This window comes from Protopterus annectens, chromosome 16.part0, assembly GCF_019279795.1.
Source record: "Protopterus annectens isolate FY-2018-M chromosome 16.part0, PAN1.0, whole genome shotgun sequence".
Taxonomy (NCBI): domain Eukaryota; kingdom Metazoa; phylum Chordata; order Ceratodontiformes; family Protopteridae; genus Protopterus; species Protopterus annectens.
In genome coordinates, this window is record NC_056750.1 from 89,447,499 (window position 1) to 89,464,901 (window position 17,403).

Consider the following 17,403-nt stretch of genomic DNA (forward strand, 5'->3'; position numbering starts at 1 on the left):
AACCTCTCCTCACTTAATGTAAGTACCTCTTGTGACAGCTGTGGCATAATCCATTATATTTACGTAAACTACAAAACCCTCTCCTCACTTACTGTAAGTACCTCTTGTGACAGCTACGGCATAATACATTATATTTATGTAAACTACAAAACCCTCTCCCCACTTACTGTAAGTACCTCTTGTGACAGCTACGGCATAATACATCATATTTATGTAAACTACAAACACCTCTCCTCACTTACTGTAAGTACCTCTTTTGACAGCTATGGCATAATACATTATATTAATGTAAACTACAAAAACCTCTCCTCACTTACTGTAAGTACCTCTTGCGACAGCTGTGTCATAATGCATTATATTTATGTAAACTACAAAACCCTCTCTTCACTTACTAAAGTACCTCTTGTGACAGCTATGGCATAATACATTATATTTATGTAAACTAAAAACCCTCTCCTCACTTACTGTAAGTACCTCTTGTGACAGCTATGGCATAATACATTATATTTATGTAAACTACAAAACCCTCTCTTCACTTACTAAAGTACCTCTTGTGACAGCTATGGCATAATACATTATATTTATGTAAACTACAAAAACCTCTGCTCACTTTCTGTAAGTACCTCTTGTGACAGCTATGGCATAATATGTTATATTTATGTAAACTACAAAACCCTCTCCTCACTTAATGTAAGTACCTCTTGTGACAGCTATGGCATAATACGTTATATTTATGTAAACTACAAAACCCTCTCCTCACTTACTGTAAGTACCTCTTGTGACAGCTATGGCATATTACATTATATTTATGTAAACTACAAAAACCTCTCCTCACTTACTGTAAGTACCTCTTGTGACAGCTATGGCATAATATATTATATTTATGTAAACTACAAAAACCTCTCCTCACTTTCTGTAAGTACCTCTTGTGACAGCTATGGCATAATATGTTATATTTATGTAAACTACAAAACCCTTTCCTCACTTAATGTAAGTACCTCTTGTGACAGCTATGGCATAATACATTAAGCGTTCTGAGCAACGCGAAAGCGCTTACTGTCTACTAGTAATAAAGGATACTTTGTTTCACTTCCTGCATTGAGTTCTTGGTTGGCTTCGATTGTCCTGGAGTGCCTGCCTCTATTTTTGGACTTTGACACTATTTCGTTTGAGGTGGCACCTTACCCTGTTGGTGTTTGGTTTATCAGTATTTGTGTGTTTTTTCTACACCTTCGGGGACATGACAGAAGAAACCATGATTGCACTTGAGGAGAGTGCAGAACCTGTAATGCCTGAATTTACTAAACTTGTCTCTGTAAGTAACAATCCTTTGCTGAAATTATCATATGTGGAATTGGCTAGAGCAGCCATGAGACAAACTGATGCAGGTTTGCATGTAGATACCATGCAACTTATGAAGAAATTGGAGGATACTGTGAGTAAAATTAAAAATATACAGTGGCAGAAAAAGCATATGGAAGCCTGTATTCAGTTCAAAATTGTGCCTAGAGGGCTACGTGTGTTGAAAATGCCCACTTTTGGTTCCAATTATCCGAGTTTACTCTTAAAATGGCAGCAGCTCAATTTAGAGACTAGCTTTGGCTATATGAGACTCTTAATTGAGCAGTATTCCACAATAGAAATAGAACTACAAAAAGAAATACAATCCATAGAAAATAAACTTGCCAGAGTCCTTTCCGACTCACAGAAACGTGAATTTTATTCAGAGATGACTGCTACCTTACAATCATTGGATCACAGGCTTTTGTTAGCCAAGAAAAAGAAAATGGAAAGAGACTGTTCCGATTTTTCAAAAGGGAACGTCTTTTCCTGGCCAAGACAGCCTTTCAGGAACTTTAACAATGAGACACATCGCCCCCCTGATACATCTGTACCAGTGAGTACTGATTCAGGAGCCTCCCTCACTTCCTGTACAGTGTCAGTCCTTCCTGCGAGAGCCGATAAGTCGGCTACTGATGTCTCTAGGCTTGCTACATCCAACGTAGAGCCTTTGGCTCACTCAGGAGCAGCGTTAACTGCTTCAACCTCAACTGAGCATTTGGATAATGCTCTAGGTACATGTACAGCTACTTTAACCAACGAACCAGTGGTACAAAGAAAAATCAATATGGTTGCAGGGACAGACGTGGATCCACGCTCCAGTGATGAGTCTAATCTCGTTTTTCCGCTCCCTTTTCGTTTGGAGCAGAGACAGTCATGGAGTCCACACCAATCGACGAGAAAGAGAAAGAATTCAGGAGGACCTCTCGAGTTTCAGAGAAAGACCCTGAGACCCATAACACGGACTTAGTGGTAAATCTTTCTAAATATGTAGTGACTGATTTTGAAAGTAAGCTTTTGAATAAAGGTCTATCCTTTATTCCTTCGCAGGATGTAGATGTTAGTGAATATATATTGGACATTAAATATTTTACTAGGAATGTGGCACTAGGAATGTTGTATAATAATGAAACTAATGAGAATGTTGCACCCAATGTGTTTAAGAAACCTTCCGTTTTTGTACCTAACATGCATCCTTTGTTAGAAACCTTTGAGAAAGCCTGTGCTAATGATTTATTGACATATTTTGAAAACAAGGATAAGAAACCTGATTTCTACAATTTATCTAAAGGAGAGAGGGAAGCTCTGTATGATTTACAGCATAATGATAGTATCACAATAAGACCAGCAGATAAAGGAGGGGCCATAGTGCTATTAGATAGTGTTTTTTACAATGATACTATGAATGCAATGTTATCTGATGTATCTACATACAAAAAGTTAGATAGGGCTGCTTTGAATAAATTAATTAGTTCAGTGCATGCTGATTTGTATGATATGCTTATTTGTGGAATAATAGATGAGAATTTATACAGATATTTTTTAATTGAAGATCCTGTTATACCTGTTATTAGAGGTCTGCCAAAGATACATAAGACCATGGTCAATCCCCCACTTAGACCTATAGTGTCAGGATGTGGGTGGATAACTGAAACTATCTCTATTTTTTTGGAGAAAACACTTAGACCCAAGGTGGATTCAACTAGCTCAGTTTTGAGAGATACTCAACAACTTTTAGAGACTCTATCAGTCCAGAATGGCAATATTGGTATTACACAACCTGCCATACTAGTAACTTTAGACGTGGCCTCCCTCTTCACTTGTATACCCAATGAAATAGGGTTAGACTACTTGAGATTGTTTTTGATGAGAAAAGGAATGAGTAATTCTGAAATAATAAGACTTACTATGCTATTGGACATTGTCCTTAATAATAATGTCTTTCTTTTTAAAGATGTTTATTTTCTACAAACTCAAGGTGTGGCGATGGGAACATCTTGCGCCAACTCATATGCCAACTTTGTGATGGCATATTGAGAAATCACCTATATATTGGAACATATGGTTTTTTCAAAGTGCATAACATATTATAGGCATTTTGTGGATGATATCCTTTTTATTTGGGAAGGTGATGTAGATACTTTCAATGATTTTATGACATATATTAATGGCACTACTACTTTTTTGAGCTTCAGTGGTAGCACTTCACCTACTAGAATAGACTTTTTGGATGTTACTTTAAAGCTAGATGGAGGCTATCTAACATCAGATATATAGAGGAAACCTTGTAGACGCAATGCCATTTTGCATAGGACTAGCATGCACCCACAACATATTCACAAGAATATAGTGAAGAATCAACTGACACGTTTTTCACGTATCATAAGTGAGGATGATGCTTTGGTACAAGCAGTTGATACTATGCATCATGAATTTATAGAAAGAGGATATCTAGATAAGGATTTACTACCTATAGAACACATGAGAAATGAGCGTACAATACCATCTATTATTAAGGATAGTAACAAAGTATATAGGCACACATCAAGATGTAGTGATAGGAGGAAGAGGTTATTGATTCCATATACAAATACCAATAGCTCCGTTGTTAATATAATAAACAAAAACTGGAACATTTTGCTGTTAGACGATAACATTAAGGGATTGGTGGGTGATAGACCTGCTATTAGTTATAAGAATACCAAATCTCTCAAACGTCATTTGTGCTATGAGAAAAGTAGGAGTACTAAGATCAGTTCACAGAGAAAAGGCACTTATGCCTGTAGGACTTGTAATCAGTGTAACTTTATTATGAACTCCAACGTATTTGTACACCCTGATAATGACATTAGATATGAATTCAATGACTGTGCGGACTGCAGGTCTAGAAATGTTATATATTTAGCAGTATGTAAGAAATGCCAGAGTTTCTATGTTGGCAAGACCAATAGAACTCTGAGGGAGAGGATCAGGGAACACATTTATGCAATAAATAGAGAGAATGAGACCAATGCTTTGGCAAAACATGTGTTGCAGAATGGATCCACACACACTTTTAGCTTTATGGTTATAGGACGTCAGGAGACAATGAATAGACTAGGCAATATTAATAATAGAACAGAGCAAGAGGAGAACAAATGGATTATTAAGCTCAGAGCGGACAGAGGGCATGGCTTAAATGACAAGTTGTCGTTGAAACCATTTTTAGCAGAGAGACCTTATAGACGTTAACATCAATAGATACTTTTTACTTTTACTTTTTTCTTTTCCCTTCCTTTTTATTTTTATGTTGCCATCCCCCAAACCCCCCCCTTTCTCAGTCCTTTCCCTCCCCCCCCATTTTTTCTTATGCATGCTTGTATTTCTTTTTACTTGACATATTTATGAATTACACTTTTCATATATGGATTGATATTGAATTATTGTATAAGAGTTTTTAGAGTGTATATATATATATATATATATCTTTATTTTTTAAATATTAAGTGTATTTCACTTGTTTTTAAGGAGTTTATGTGTATTTTACATTCACTTTTTTTATGCTATGAGATGCAAGAAATTATTGAGGAGTGCTTCATGTGACTATGTCTGTATGTCTCATTGGATGTTTTGAATTACATGAAAATGATTGGTTATTTTTGTATATATATTGAATTGATGTTGGTATGGTTTTTATTGAAGTCTGAAGAAGCGTTCTGAGCAACGGGAAAGCGCTTACTGTCTACTAGTAATAAAGGATACTTTGTTTCACTTCCTGCATTGAGTTCTTGGTTGGCTTCGATTGTCCTGGAGTGCCTGCCTCTATTTTTGGACTTTGATACTATTTCGTTTGAGGTGGCACCTTACCCTGTTGGTGTTTGGTTTATCAGTAGAATACGTTATATTTATGTAAACTACAAAACCCTCTCCTCACTTATTGTAAGTACCTCTTGTGACAGCTATGGCATAATACGTTATATTTATGTAAACTACAAAACCGTCTCCTCACTTATTGTAAGTACCTCTTGTGACAGCTATGGCATAATACGTTATATTTATGTAAACTACAAACACCTCTCCTCACTTACTGTAAGTAGCTCTTGTGACACCTATGGCATAATACATTATATTTATGTAAACTACAAAAACCTCTCCTCACTTACTGTAAGTACCTCTTGTGACAGCTATGGCATAATATGTTATATTTATGTAAACTACAAAACCCTCTCCTCACTTACTGTAAGTACCTCTTGTGACAGCTATGGCATAATACATTATATTTATGTAAACTACAAACACCTCTCCTCACTTACTGTAAGTACCTCTTGTGACAGCTATGGCATAATACATTATATTTATGTAAACTACAAAACCCTCTCCTCACTTACTGTAAGTACCTCTTGTGACAGCTATGGCATAATACATTATATTTATGTAAACTACAAAACCTCTCCTCACTTACTGTAAGTACCTCTTGTGACAGCTATGGCATAATACATTATATTTATGTAAACTACAAAACCCTCTCCTCACTTACTGTAAGTACCTCTTGTGACAGCTATGGCATAATACATTATATTTATGTAAACTACAAAAAACACTCCTCACTTACTGTAAGTACCTCTTGTGACAGCTATGGGATAATACATTATATTTATGTAAACTACAAAAACCTCTCCTCACTTACTGTAAGTACCTCTTGTGACAGCTATGGCATAATACATTATATTTATGTAAACTACAAAACCTCTCCTCACTTACTGTAAGTACCTCTTGTGACAGCTATGGCATAATACATTATATTTATGTAAACTACAAAACCTCTCCTCACTTACTGTAAGTACCTCTTGTGACAGCTATGGCATAATACATTATATTTATGTAAACTACAAAACCCTCTCCTCACTTACTGTAAGTACCTCTTGTGACAGCTGTGGCATAATACATTATATTTATGTAAACTACAAAACCATCTCCTCACTTACTGTAAGTACCTCTTGTGACAGCTATGGCATAATACATTATAGTTATGTAAACTACAGAACCCTCTTCTCACTTACTGTAAGTACCTCTTGTGACAGCTGCAGCATAATACATTATACTTATGTAAACTACAAAATCCTCTCCTCACTTACTGTAAGTACCTCTTGTGACAGCTATGGCATAATACGTTATATTTATTTAAACTACAAAACCTCTCCTCACTTACTGTAAGTACCTCTTGTGACAGCTATGGCATAATACATTATATTTATGTAAACTACAAAAACCTCTCCTCACTTACTGTAAGTACCTCTTGTGACAGCTATGGCATAATACATTATATTTATGTAAACTACAAAACCCTCTCCTCACTTAATGTAAGTACCTCTTGTGACAGCTATGGCATAATACATTATATTTATGTAAACTACAAAACCCTCCTAACTTACTAAAGTACCTCTTGTGACAGCTATGGCATAATACATTATATTTATGTAAACTAAAAACCCTCTGCTCACTTACTGTAAGTACCACTTGTCACAGCTATGGCATAATACATTATATTTATGTAAACTACAAAACCCTCTCCTCACTTACTGTAAGTACCTCTTGTGACAGCTATGGCATAATACATTATATTTATGTAAACTACAAAACCCTCTCCTCACTTACTGTAAGTACCTCTTGTGACAGCTATGGCATAATACATTATATTTATGTAAACTACAAAACCCTCTCCTCACTTACTGTAAGTACCTCTTGTGACAGCTATGGCATAATACATTATATTTATGTAAACTACAAAACCCTCTCCTCACTTACTGTAAGTACCTCTTGTGACAGCTATGGCATAATACATTATATTTATGTAAACTACAAAACCCTCTCCTCACTTACTGTAAGTACCTCTTGTGACAGCTATGGCATAATACATTATATTTATGTAAACTACAAACACCTCTCCTCACTTACTGTAAGTACCTCTTGTGACAGCTATGGCATAATACATTATATTTATGTAAACTACAAACACCTCTCCTCACTTACTGTAAGTACCTCTTGTGACAGCTATGGCATAATACATTATATTTATGTAAACTACAAAAACCTCTCCTCACTTACTGTAAGTACCTCTTGTGACAGCTATGGCATAATACATTATATTTATGTAAACTACAAAACCCTCTCCTCACTTACTGTAAGTACCTCTTGTGACAGCTATGGCATAATACATTATATTTATGTAAACTACAAACACCTCTCCTCACTTACTGTAAGTACCTCTTGTGACAGCTATGGCATAATACATTATATTTATGTAAACTACAAAACCCTCTCCTCACTTACTGTAAGTACCTCTTGTGACAGCTATGGCATAATACATTATATTTATGTAAACTACAAAAACCTCTCCTCACTTACTGTAAGTACCTCTTGTGACAGCTATGGCATAATACATTATATTTATGTAAACTACAAAACCCTCTCCTCACTTACTGTAAGTACCTCTTGTGACAGCTATGGCATAATACATTATATTTATGTAAACTACAAAAACCTCTCCTCACTTACTGTAAGTACCTCTTGTGACAGCTATGGCATAATACATTATATTTATGTAAACTACAAACACCTCTCCTCACTTACTGTAAGTACCTCTTGTGACAGCTATGGCATAATACATTATATTTATGTAAACTACAAAACCCTCTCCTCACTTACTGTAAGTACCTCTTGTGACAGCTATGGCATAATACATTATATTTATGTAAACTACAAAAACCTCTCCTCACTTACTGTAAGTACCTCTTGTGACAGCTATGGCATAATACATTATATTTATGTAAACTACAAAACCTCTCCTCACTTACTGTAAGTACCTCTTGTGACAGCTATGGCATAATACATTATATTTATGTAAACTACAAACACCTCTCCTCACTTACTGTAAGTACCTCTTGTGACAGCTATGGCATAATACATTATATTTATGTAAACTACAAAAACCTCTCCTCACTTACTGTAAGTACCTCTTGTGACAGCTATGGCATAATACATTATATTTATGTAAACTACAAAACCCTCTCCTCACTTACTGTAAGTACCTCTTGTGACAGCTATGGCATAATACATTATATTTATGTAAACTACAAAACCCTCTCCTCACTTACTGTAAGTACCTCTTGTGACAGCTATGGCATAATACATTATATTTATGTAAACTACAAAAACCTCTCCTCACTTACTGTAAGTACCTCTTGTGACAGCTATGGCATAATACATTATATTTATGTAAACTACAAAACCCTCTCCTCACTTACTGTAAGTACCTCTTGTGACAGCTATGGCATAATACATTATATTTATGTAAACTACAAACACCTCTCCTCACTTACTGTAAGTACCTCTTGTGACAGCTATGGCATAATACATTATATTTATGTAAACTACAAACACCTCTCCTCACTTACTGTAAGTACCTCTTGTGACAGCTATGGCATAATACATTATATTTATGTAAACTACAAAAACCTCTCCTCACTTACTGTAAGTACCTCTTGTGACAGCTATGGCATAATACATTATATTTATGTAAACTACAAAAACTTCTCCTCACTTACTGTAAGTACCTCTTGTGACAGCTATGGCATAATACATTATATTTATGTAAACTACAAAACCCTCTCCTCACTTACTGTAAGTACCTCTTGTGACAGCTATGGCATAATACATTATATTTATGTAAACTACAAAAACCTCTCCTCACTTACTGTAAGTACCTCTTGTGACAGCTATGGCATAATACATTATATTTATGTAAACTACAAAACCCTCTCCCCACTTACTGTAAGTACCTCTTGTGACAGCTATGGCATAATACATTATATTTATGTAAACTACAAAACCCTCTCCCCACTTACTGTAAGTACCTCTTGTGACAGCTATGGCATAATACATTATATTTATGTAAACTACAAACACCTCTCCTCACTTACTGTAAGTACCTCTTTTGACAGCTATGGCATAATACATTATATTAATGTAAACTACAAAACCCTCTACTCACTTACTGTAAGTACCTCTTGTGACAGCTATGGCATAATACATTATATTTATGTAAACTACAAAACCTCTCCTCACTTACTGTAAGTACCTCTTGTGACAGCTATGGCATAATACATTATATTTATGTAAACTACAAACACCTCTCCTCACTTACTGTAAGTACCTCTTGTGACAGCTATGGCATAATACATTATATTTATGTAAACTACAAAACCCTCTCCTCACTTACTGTAAGTACCTCTTGTGACAGCTATGGCATAATACGTTATATTTATGTAAACTACAAAACCTCTCCTCACTTACTGTAAGTACCTCTTGTGACAGCTATGGCATAATACATTATATTTATGTAAACTACAAAACCTCTCCTCACTTACTGTAAGTACCTCTTGTGACAGCTATGGCATAATACATTATATTTATGTAAACTACAAAAACCTCTCCTCACTTACTGTAAGTACCTCTTGTGACAGCTATGGCATAATACATTATATTTATGTAAACTACAAAACCCTCTCCTCACTTACTGTAAGTACCTCTTGTGACAGCTATGGCATAATACATTATATTTATGTAAACTACAAAAACCTCTCCTCACTTACTGTAAGTACCTCTTGTGACAGCTATGGCATAATACATTATATTTATGTAAACTACAAAAACCTCTCCTCACTTACTGTAAGTACCTCTTGTGACAGCTATGGCATAATACATTATATTTATGTAAACTACAAAAACCTCTCCTCACTTACTGTAAGTACCTCTTGTGACAGCTATGGCATAATACATTATATTTATGTAAACTACAAAAACCTCTCCTCACTTACTGTAAGTACCTCTTGTGACAGCTATGGCATAATACATTATATTTATGTAAACTACAAAACCTCTCCTCACTTACTGTAAGTACCTCTTGTGACAGCTATGGCATAATACATTATATTTATGTAAACTACAAAAACCTCTCCTCACTTACTGTAAGTACCTCTTGTGACAGCTATGGCATAATACATTATATTTATGTAAACTACAAAACCCTCTCCTCACTTACTGTAAGTACCTCTTGTGACAGCTATGGCATAATACATTATATTTATGTAAACTACAAAACCCTCTCCTCACTTACTGTAAGTACCTCTTGTGACAGCTATGGCATAATACATTATATTTATGTAAACTACAAAAACCTCTCCTCACTTACTGTAAGTACCTCTTGTGACAGCTATGGCATAATACATTATATTTATGTAAACTACAAAACCCTCTCCTCACTTACTGTAAGTACCTCTTGTGACAGCTATGGCATAATACATTATATTTATGTAAACTACAAAACCTCTCCTCACTTACTGTAAGTACCTCTTGTGACAGCTATGGCATAATACATTATATTTATGTAAACTACAAAAACCTCTCCTCACTTACTGTAAGTACCTCTTGTGACAGCTATGGCATAATACATTATATTTATGTAAACTACAAAAACCTCTCCTCACTTACTGTAAGTACCTCTTGTGACAGCTATGGCATAATACATTATATTTATGTAAACTACAAAAACCTCTCCTCACTTACTGTAAGTACCTCTTGTGACAGCTATGGCATAATACATTATATTTATGTAAACTACAAACACCTCTCCTCACTTACTGTAAGTACCTCTTGTGACAGCTATGGCATAATACGTTATATTTATGTAAACTACAAAAAACACTCCTCACTTACTGTAAGTACCTCTTGTGACAGCTGTGTCATAATGCATTATATTTATGTAATCTAAAAAACCCTCTCCTCACTTATTGTAAGTACCTCTTGTGACAGCTATGGCATAATACATTATATTTATGTAAACTACAAAACCCTCTCCTCACTTATTGTAAGTACCTCTTGTGACAGCTATGGCATAATACATTATATTTATGTAAACTACAAACACCTCTCCTCACTTACTGTAAGTACCTCTTGTGACAGCTATGGCATAATACATTATATTTATGTAAACTACAAAAACCTCTCCTCACTTACTGTAAGTACCTCTTGTGACAGCTATGGCATAATACATTATATTTATGTAAACTACAAAACCTTCACTTATTGTAAGTACCTCTTGTGACAGCTATGGCATAATACATTATATTTATGTAAACTACAAAACCCTCTCCTCCCTTACTATAAGCACCATTTGTGGCAGCTATGGCACAATAAGTTATACTTATGTAAACTACAAAACTTCACCTCACTTACACAAAGCACCATTTGTGGCAGCTATGGCACAATAAGTTATACTTATGTAAACTACAAAACCCTCTCCTCACTTACTGTAAGTACCTCTTGTGACAGCTATGGCATAATACATTATATTTATGTAAACTACAAAAACCTCTCCTCACTTACTGTAAGTACCTCTTGTGACAGCTATGGCATAATACATTATATTTATGTAAACTACAAACACCTCTCCTCACTTACTGTAAGTACCTCTTGTGACAGCTATGGCATAATACATTATATTTATGTAAACTACAAAACCCTCTCCTCACTTACTGTAAGTACCTCTTGTGACAGCTATGGCATAATACATTATATTTATGTAAACTACAAAACCCTCTCCTCACTTACTGTAAGTACCTCTTGTGACAGCTATGGCATAATACATTATATTTATGTAAACTACAAAAACCTCTCCTCACTTACTGTAAGTACCTCTTGTGACAGCTATGGCATAATACATTATATTTATGTAAAGTACAAAACCTCTCCTCACTTACTGTAAGTACCTCTTGTGACAGCTATGGCATAATACATTATATTTATGTAAACTACAAAACCCTCTCCTCACTTACTGTAAGTACCTCTTGTGACAGCTATGGCATAATACATTATATTTATGTAAACTACAAAACCCTCTCCTCACTTACTGTAAGTACCTCTTGTGACAGCTATGGCATAATACATTATATTTATGTAAACTACAAACACCTCTCCTCACTTACTGTAAGTACCTCTTGTGACAGCTATGGCATAATACATTATATTTATGTAAACTACAAAAACCTCTCCTCACTTACTGTAAGTACCTCTTGTGACAGCTATGGCATAATACATTATATTTATGTAAACTACAAAACCCTCTCCTCACTTACTGTAAGTACCTCTTGTGACAGCTATGGCATAATACATTATATTTATGTAAACTACAAAACCCTCTCCTCACTTACTGTAAGTACCTCTTGTGACAGCTATGGCATAATACATTATATTTATGTAAACTACAAAACCTCACCTCACTTAATGTAAGTACCTCTTGTGACAGCTATGGCATAATACATTATATTTATGTAAACTACAAAACCCTCTCCTCACTTACTGTAAGTACCTCTTGTGACAGCTATGGCATAATACATTATATTTATGTAAACTACAAAACCCTCTCCTCACTTATTGTAAGTACCTCTTGTGACAGCTATGGCATAATACATTATATTTATGTAAACTACAAAACCCTCTCCTCACTTATTGTAAGTACCTCTTGTGACAGCTATGGCATAATACATTATATTTATGTAAACTACAAAACCCTCTCCCCACTTACTGTAAGTACCTCTTGTGACAGCTATGGCATAATACATTATATTTATGTAAACTACAAAACCCTCTCCCCACTTACTGTAAGTACCTCTTGTGACAGCTATGGCATAATACATTATATTTATGTAAACTACAAACACCTCTCCTCACTTACTGTAAGTACCTCTTGTGACAGCTATGGCATAATACATTATATTTATGTAAACTACAAAACCTCTCCTCACTTACTGTAAGTACCTCTTGTGACAGCTATGGCATAATACATTATATTTATGTAAACTACAAAAACCTCTCCTCACTTACTGTAAGTACCTCTTGTGACAGCTATGGCATAATACATTATATTTATGTAAACTACAAAAACCTCTCCTCACTTACTGTAAGTACCTCTTGTGACAGCTATGGCATAATACATTATATTTATGTAAACTACAAATCCCTCTGCTCACTTACTGGAAGTACCTCTTGTGACAGCTATGGCATAACACACTGTATTGATGTAAACTACAAAACGCTCTCCTCACTTACTGTAAGTACCTCTTGTGACAGCTATGGCATAATACATTATATTTATGTAAACTACAAAAACCTCTCCTCACTTACTGTAAGTACCTCTTGTGACAGCTATGGCATAATACATTATATTTATGTAAACTACAAAAACCTCTCCTCACTTACTGTAAGTACCTCTTGTGACAGCTATGGCATAATACATTATATTTATGTAAACTACAAAACCCTCTCCTCACTTACTGTAAGTACCTCTTGTGACAGCTATGGCATAATACATTATATTTATGTAAACTACAAAAACCTCTCCTCACTTACTGTAAGTACCTCTTGTGACAGCTATGGCATAATACATTATATTTATGTAAACTACAAAACCCTCTCCTCACTTACTGTAAGTACCTCTTGTGACAGCTATGGCATAATACATTATATTTATGTAAACTACAAAAACCTCTCCTCACTTACTGTAAGTACCTCTTGTGACAGCTATGGCATAATACATTATATTTATGTAAACTACAAAACCCTCTCCTCACTTACTGTAAGTACCTCTTGTGACAGCTATGGCATAATACATTATATTTATGTAAACTACAAACACCTCTCCTCACTTACTGTAAGTACCTCTTGTGACAGCTATGGCATAATACATTATATTTATGTAAACTACAAACACCTCTCCTCACTTACTGTAAGTACCTCTTGTGACAGCTATGGCATAATACATTATATTTATGTAAACTACAAAACCCTCTCCTCACTTACTGTAAGTACCTCTTGTGACAGCTATGGCATAATACATTATATTTATGTAAACTACAAAACCCTCTCCTCACTTACTGTAAGTACCTCTTGTGACAGCTATGGCATAATACATTATATTTATGTAAACTACAAAACCCTCTCCTCACTTACTGTAAGTACCTCTTGTGACAGCTATGGCATAATACATTATATTTATGTAAACTACAAACACCTCTCCTCACTTACTGTGAGAACCTCTTGTGACAGCTATGGCATAATACATTATATTTATGTAAACTACAAAACCTTCTCCTCACTTACTGTAAGTACCTCTTGTGGCAGCTGTGGCATAATACATTATAGTTATGTAATCTACAAAACCTCACCCCACTTACTCTAGGCACCTCTTCCGGCAGCTGCAGCATAATACATTATAGTTATGTAAACTACAGAACCCTCTTCTCACTTACTGTAAGTACCTCTTGTGACAGCTATGACATAATACATTATAGTTATGTAAACTACAAAACCCTCTCCTCACTTACTGTAAGTACCTCTTGTGACAGCTATGGCATAATACATTATACTTATGTAAACTACAAAACCCTCTCCTCACTTACTGTAAGTACCTCTTGTGACAGCTATGGCATAATACATTATATTTATGTAAACTACAAAACCCTCTCCTCACTTACTGTAAGTACCTCTTGTGACAGCTATGGCATAATACATTATATTTATGTAAACTACAAACACCTCTCCTCACTTACTGTAAGTACCTCTTGTGACAGCTATGGCATAATACATTATATTTATGTAAACTACAAAACCCTCTCCTCACTTACTGTAAGTACCTCTTGTGACAGCTATGGCATAATACATTATATTTATGTAAACTACAAAAACCTCTCCTCACTTACTGTAAGTACCTCTTGTGACAGCTATGGCATAATACATTATATTTATGTAAACTACAAAAACCTCTCCTCACTTACTGTAAGTACCTCTTGTGACAGCTATGGCATAATACATTATATTTATGTAAACTACAAAAACCTCTCCTCACTTACTGTAAGTACCTCTTGTGACAGCTATGGCATAATACATTATATTTATGTAAACTACAAAAACCTCTCCTCACTTACTGTAAGTACCTCTTGTGACAGCTATGGCATAATACATTATATTTATGTAAACTACAAACCCTCTCCTCACTTACTGTAAGTACCTCTTGTGACAGCTATGGCATAATACATTATATTTATGTAAACTACAAAAACCTCTCCTCACTTACTGTAAGTACCTCTTGTGACAGCTATGGCATAATACATTATATTTATGTAAACTACAAACACCTCACCTCACTTACTGTAAGTACCTCTTGTGACAGCTATGGCATAATACATTATATTTATGTAAACTACAAAACCCTCTCCTCACTTACTGTAAGTACCTCTTGTGACAGCTATGGCATAATACATTATATTTATGTAAACTACAAAACCCTCTCCTCACTTACTGTAAGTACCTCTTGTGACAGCTATGGCATAATACATTATATTTATGTAAACTACAAAAACCTCTCCTCACTTACTGTAAGTACCTCTTGTGACAGCTATGGCATAATACATTATATTTATGTAAACTACAAAACCCTCTCCTCACTTACTGTAAGTACCTCTTGTGACAGCTATGGCATAATACATTATATTTATGTAAACTACAAAACCCTCTCCTCACTTACTGTAAGTACCTCTTGTGACAGCTATGGCATAATACATTATATTTATGTAAACTACAAAACCTCTCCTCACTTACTGTAAGTACCTCTTGTGACAGCTATGGCATAATACATTATATTTATGTAAACTACAAAAACCTCTCCTCACTTACTGTAAGTACCTCTTGTGACAGCTATGGCATAATACATTATATTTATGTAAACTACAAAACCTCTCCTCACTTACTGTAAGTACCTCTTGTGACAGCTATGGCATAATACATTATATTTATGTAAACTACAAAACCCTCTCCTCACTTACTGTAAGTACCTCTTGTGACAGCTATGGCATAATACATTATATTTATGTAAACTACAAACACCTCTCCTCACTTACTGTAAGTACCTCTTGTGACAGCTATGGCATAATACATTATATTTATGTAAACTACAAAAACCTCTCCTCACTTACTGTAAGTACCTCTTGTGACAGCTATGGCATAATACATTATATTTATGTAAACTACAAAACCCTCTCCTCACTTACTGTAAGTACCTCTTGTGACAGCTATGGCATAATACATTATATTTATGTAAACTACAAAAACCTCTCCTCACTTACTGTAAGTACCTCTTGTGACAGCTATGGCATAATACATTATATTTATGTAAACTACAAAACCCTCTCCTCACTTACTGTAAGTACCTCTTGTGACAGCTATGGCATAATACATTATATTTATGTAAAGTACTAAAACCTCTCCTCACTTACTGTAAGTACCTCTTGTGACAGCTATGGCATAATACATTATATTTATGTAAACTACAAAAACCTCTCCTCACTTACTGTAAGTACCTCTTGTGACAGCTTTGGCATAATACATTATATTTATGTAAACTACAAAACCCTCTCCTCACTTACTGTAAGTACCTCTTGTGACAGCTATGGCATAATACATTATATTTATGTAAACTACAAAACCCTCTCCTCACTTACTGTAAGTACCTCTTGTGACAGCTATGGCATAATACATTATATTTATGTAAACTACAAAAACCTCTCCTCACTTACTGTAAGTACCTCTTGTGACAGCTATGGCATAATACATTATATTTATGTAAACTACAAACACCTCTCCTCACTTACTGTAAGTACCTCTTGTGACAGCTATGGCATAATACATTATATTTATGTAAACTACAAAACCTCTCCTCACTTACTGTGAGTACCTCTTGTGACAGCTATGGCATAATTCGTTATATTTACGTAAACTACAAAAACCTCTCCTCACTTACTGTAAGTACCTCTTGTGACAGCTATGGCATAATACATTATATTTATGTAAACTACAAAAACCTCTCCTCACTTACTGTAAGTACCTCTTGTGACAGCTGCAGCATAATACATTATATTTATGTAAACTACAAAAACCTCTCCTCACTTACTGTAAGTACCTCTTGTGACAGCT